Raw genomic sequence first — 6,000 nt, 5'->3', positions numbered from 1 at the left:
AATCTCATTTACCTGAAGACAAACCTTATCTGATCTCTTTTTGTGCTAAGGGCTTCTACCATTTTACCTTTCATCCCACACTTCCTCTGGCAGAAAGTATACTAAAAAAAGCATCCACTGAGCTCTCAGAGGCATTATTCCACTTGAAGTTGTGTCTTCCTTTATTTTTCAGGATTGTAGGATTAGGGAGCTAATGCAGGAAGTCAATGACTATGCCTCGGTTTCTCTCCTGTGCATCTTACTGACTGCTGAAAGAAAGGAGATGGCAATTGTGTGAGGGATATATGTTTTCAATATTAAAATGCATTTCTGTTATCACTGGGCGCTTCTACGTGAGATGCTAACTGCACAGTAGCCTAATAAGACTGCACAGTATCATGATGAGCAAAACCCTTGCCTGTCTGCTACTGCACCATAGCACCAATGATTGCATATTGGTTTAATACTTGATTATGCAAGTACTAAATGTAATGTGGAGCAACTACAGCACATTAATGAGCGTGCAGATGCACCCATTGTGATATTGGCAGTGGTGTTTAATGTGTGCAAGGAGCAGAGAAAGAAGGATTTTAATATTACCTCCTTGCGGCTTATACCTTCTAACATGCATTAGTTATAACAATATAATACTAGGGCCTCAATGTGTGAGGCACAGGATGTAGGCATTGTCAAAATGAGTGACTGCCCTGCAGAACTTACCGTCTTCATGACATGGATAGGAAATGTTTTTAAGACCCTTCCATGGGGCTGGAAAGATGGTCAAGCAGGGCACCTATGAGAGATGGAACTGAAACCATCATCTCTTGAGTCTTGAGTCAGTGTCATAGACCCTGTCTATCCTTCCCCTCACTGCTGAAGCCACCCCCACCACCAAGGTGCATTCACATCCATGAGCTCCTGGTGGTTTGGTGTGGCCCTGTTGTGTGAAGTTCCCTCTGGCAGAGGATCATCTGCTGAAAGTGAGCATGGCAGGTGGTAGAAAATGCATGCAGGTGAGTTTACAGGCACAAACTGCCAGGCTGTGGGAGAAGTCTTGGTGGTATAACTGGCACTGCCACCACAAAGTAGCTTTGCATGTGGACGCACTCAAAGTTTTGATGGCAAAACTTGGAGCCCTACTAGAAAACCTTCATCAGACAGACTACCCCTAATTTCAAGGCCATCCTTCTTCTCCAGTAATGAGAACTTTCCAACCACTCAGTGCCTGGTCATTTCCAGGAAAAGGGAGGTTTATTGTGGACCCCAATGGGTGCGGTTTCAAGTCCCTACTCATTACATCATTCATTATAAGCAACTGAAAAAAACTAGTCCTCGTCCAACCATGCAGAACTCTTATGCAGCTGTAAGAGAGGAAGTTGTGGGAGATGAAGTAGTTGTGAAGAATGGGGAGCAGCATTTCATTTGTTTATTTATTGGTAGTGAATTCACTGAAAAAAAGATGTTTCATAGTTAACCAACTTCTTAAGAGTTTTAAAGCAATTTTGGTGCGTGCATGTGGCTGACAAAAAAAAAAGTAGCAACAACTGAGAAAGTTGAAAAGTTGTGTTTTGATAATTTTTAAGCCAACCGGTTGGAGTTTTTGTTTTGAATTATTGGGATCAAAAGGCCATGGGGACAGGATTTTTGTGAGGTCCTTGGGTGACCTGAGGAAGGACACTACATGCCCAAATGCTTGTCTAGAAGATCTCCCAAATATATACTCGGCCCGTTAAAAGTTATCACAAAAAACCCTTGCTGCTCGTGTATTTTGTGGACCATCACGACGACAACAACACTTCAACCGCACTGAAATTGTCCTCCTAGGATAATTTCAAGGATGCAAGCATAATCCATAGGAGGTAAACCCTATTGCAAAAGCCTGTAGTACCAAGTGTAACTCTTGTCTTGCTTGATCAAATTGCAATATGAACTATGTCTCTTTAGGGATAAGGTTATCCTGCTAGGAATATGAGGTCCATTTACTGGCTTTAGATAGTCTTGCTAAGACAGTCATTGGTTTTGGAAACTGGCTTGTTTTTTCCCCTGGCAAAAATGTCCTGAATGAGTTATTTTGTCTGTGCTTCAGTTCCTGCATTGGTAAAACTAGAATGATCATCCTCTTCTTTTTTTTTTCAGCTATTTAAGCTGTAATTGCTGAACTCTCGCTTACGATGAATATATGTAGTGCTAGCACAGTGGAGTCTGTTGAAGCAATTGTGGAATCCTGTAAAGGAAATCCCAGGATATCCGCTTCACTTTACTAGTTGTTCAACCCTACATATCTGGACACCTGAAATGTGGGGAAGGTTTCATTATTTTTTGACATGTCCCTAAAGTTCTCATGAGTAAAATTAAGAAAGAAAGTTTAAGATATAGTGTTCTGAGTGGCTACCAGGGAATCAGTCACTATGCTATTTTCCTGGGGCAGAAAATAATGGTTTCTACAGGCTAGGTAATTAAAGAAAAGAAAACAGGCTAATTTATGTTTTAAGACCATTGGGTACAGTGTGTGACTTGTAACTCGATACAAGCAACTCTGGATAGGAAACAAAATTTGGACAGAGTGTACGTGAGAGAAAGTGGGGAGAGAATTGATGAAAAATTGGCACAAAAACGAGCTCATTCACAAGAGATCTCAGAACTGCAAATCAAAGCACATAATATACCATAGTATATGTGACACATTCTGATGATATTTTCCATGAATGCTGGTTGAAACTCAGTGGGCGCGTCTACGTGAGATGCTAAATGAGCAGTAGACTAATTCTACTGCGTATTTGCATGGCAGGCAAAAACCATGCGAATGCACAAGAGAATTAGTGTATTGCCCATTAGCATCACAAAAAAGTGATGCGAACAAGACTGCACTGTAGCACCAATGACGGCACATTAAGTTAGTACCTCTTATTACAGGCACTAAACGCAATGTGCTGTCATTATGGTGCATTAATGTACGTTTAGTTATGTCCGGTGTTCCCATTCCACAGGGATTTCTGATGTCCCAACACATTTTCTTGTTCCTAATCAGGAGAAAAGTAAAAAAAAGTAAACTTGTTGTGAAACAAAAATGCTAAAAGTTGTTGTATTGGAATGATTGAAACAACCTTATCAAACCCTTTTGCCTTAGGAAAGAGAAAACATTTTGTTTCGAGAAGGTTGGAAAGTCTTGTTTTGACTATTGTTTTTCTCAGCTGGTCCAAGATACTATGACATAATATATATTACACTGAAAACAAAATTTACAACCTCATAAAAATGACATTTTATTTCAATAACTTCCTATGCCTGTGAAATATTTATGCTCTATTAAATCAGCATTTTTCTATGGAAGAGTATTTTGTCCTTCATAGGACACCTCCTGCAGGCAACTTTAAAGATAAACCAGTGAAAACTTGCAGCCAGCACATGTGAAGCTAATCAGTACTGGTCTAGTTTCATTCTGCAGAGGCAAATGGGATAGATGCAAAGCTGTTTGAAATCAGTGGGAATCTGTCCATGTTTCAGGCCCAAACTCAGTCTCAGAAAGTTTAAACGGCTTATCCATTGCGTGTTAAATCATTGTAAATACTTCTCTTGGCTTCAGAGTTTGTTGGGTTAGACCCTAAGTGAGTTGCCCTCTGTAACACAGCAAGTCAACAGCAGAGATGGAAATAGATTTTGGGAGTCATGATGGATGGTGCTCTCTTGATAGTCACAGAGTTTAAAGCTAGAAGGGACCATTAGATCATCCAGCTTGACCTCTTTTATGTCCCGAGTTCAACAACAGTTCTTTGCTGATAGCTAGGTAAGTAAAGTCACATCTGTAAGTCCTTTGTTTTTATTCAGCTCTTTGCCAAAATGCAGTTGTCTTAACAAAGTAATAGGTAAGGACTTCAGAATCCAGCCTGCATGGAGGACGGGGATAAATATATATCCATGACAGATAAATTACTGAATGTCTAGAGCCAGGAAGCAAGTCTTTTGGGGGGAATGGACAGAGGATAGTCAAAAGAAGGAAGGAAACAAGGGTGTCATGGGGAGAGAAATTGTCTTGTTTTTCCTCTAATAAATGATACATAAGTCAGCAAACCCAGGAGCCTAAATCAAAGCAGTAAGGATAATAACCCTTTAAAACCAACCCTATGGACAAGTGAAGGAAGTCTCATGGGAGAGGCTGGTGAGTTACTCTAAGTTTCCCCAGTAATTAAGGCAAAAATGACTTAGTTTAGAAGGAGATGTTGTGATTGCCATCCCAGGGGAGCTGTATATTAATAACAAGGGATGCTAGTTCTGGGGCAAATGCCGTAATTGGATCGGTAACCTGCGTCAATGTCTATTATTTGGTTAAGAAAAAATATAAGCACATAATTAATACTTTAGGGATTTAGGGAAAAAAAACCCCGTAATCCTTCAAACTCCCAGGGGATGTTTAGATAGATACATGCAGGCGAAAAATCATCTTTACTGAAAGGTTTTTGGGGGTAAGACAAATCATAACAATAGATGTTAACCATGGAGCTGATTCTTCCCTGAATGGCACCGTTTGGATTTTGCTGCAGTGTTTTCAATATATGCTTGCTACCACGGTAAGGGGGAGGTCAGTTTGCCCCACCTATAACGTTATGAAACTTTGGTGCAAGTGTTGTCAGTCAGCTGTATAGTCCCTGGGTGATTTTAAACAGGTGCAGTTACAGTGCCAGTAAAAGAGTTGCAATCATAGGCATCTGTTGTGAATCTGGCCCAAGGTAGTTATTCAGCATAGATTATTAGACAATGCAAATGAGTGGAAACCCTCTGTTGGCTGCTTATTGAATGCTAAGGCACTTGATTGATGATGGTGATTTTGTTTTTACATCTAGTCCAGCCACACCAAATGGAGGGGAAAATCATGCAAAGATAGAGACAACGTAGAAAGAGGTGAGCTGGGTGACGTGATATATACAGTTCTTGATTAGGAAGGAAAAACAGATCTTGATTAGGACGTTTGGTCTGGCCCAGAGCCTGCTGGACCCAATAGGAAGGATCCTATCAATCTTCCTAAGCTTTGGGTCAGTAATTGCTTAAAACTCATATCTTAGCCCTGTTTTGAGGTGGGTGTAAGAGAGGACTTTCTCACAACAAATGTCAGCGTGTCCTGAGATGCCCAATTCGAGTCTTCTTGATCAGTGGCGTAATAAATGATTTCACTTAAATGTCAATTACTCGGTAATGTTTCCAGGCAGAATGTGGTGAATAGCAGCTATGAAAAACAGATGTTCCCTATTTCTCGACTATCAGGATTATTTTCAGTTCAGTGCTTCTCTAAACCTGACCTACTCCCTTATCGCAGTGCCTCTGAGAAATCTCCCTTCGGGCAGTTCCCTTTTGAAATGCATTTCTGCTGGGGAGCCGAGGATGCCGTACATATGCCCTATGTTTTTCTCTTTGACTTTCTTTGCTGATGAGCCAAGGAACAGCCAACTTGATTCGGAGGTCTTGCTCCTAAAGGAGTAATAGCAACTCCCCCCCGCACCCCAAATTCTGTGTATTGCAAAGGCAGGGTTTCATTGCAATGAATGTCAAAATGCTGATGAGATGTGGGTGTTTGTGGAAAGGCCTGTCTCTGAAACAGCTGCTTGAGTACATGTGCTAGGGTATATTATTGTGTGTTGCATGCCTGTATGAAGTGTGCGCTTTGCATGGGTGCACACGTGTGTGTGTGTCAGAAAGAGACATGGTGAGAGTTTGCAGTGCCTCTGAATTTCCAGGACATTTTAGGCATTCTGCATACCCATATGATAATAGACCCTGCCATTTTCCTTCTACCCCATCTTCTGTTCCAGATTTTTGCTCCTTTAATTCTTTGTTGTGATTCTCTCTTGAATGCATGGCTTGAGCTATGCTCCTGTTTTCTTGCTTTCTGTGCTTTTTTCATTGTAAGAAGGTTATTTTTTTCCCTATACGAGGCTGCCTATACACATTCTCGGAGTGGGGAGGAGTTCATTAGAGTGGTTCCTGGAGAACCTTTCTAATTAGAACGCTTCACCATCACATGTATTAAGT

Source organism: Alligator mississippiensis, chromosome 4, assembly GCF_030867095.1.
Source record: "Alligator mississippiensis isolate rAllMis1 chromosome 4, rAllMis1, whole genome shotgun sequence".
NCBI lineage: Eukaryota > Metazoa > Chordata > Crocodylia > Alligatoridae > Alligator > Alligator mississippiensis.
This window is presented reverse-complemented; position numbering follows the sequence as displayed.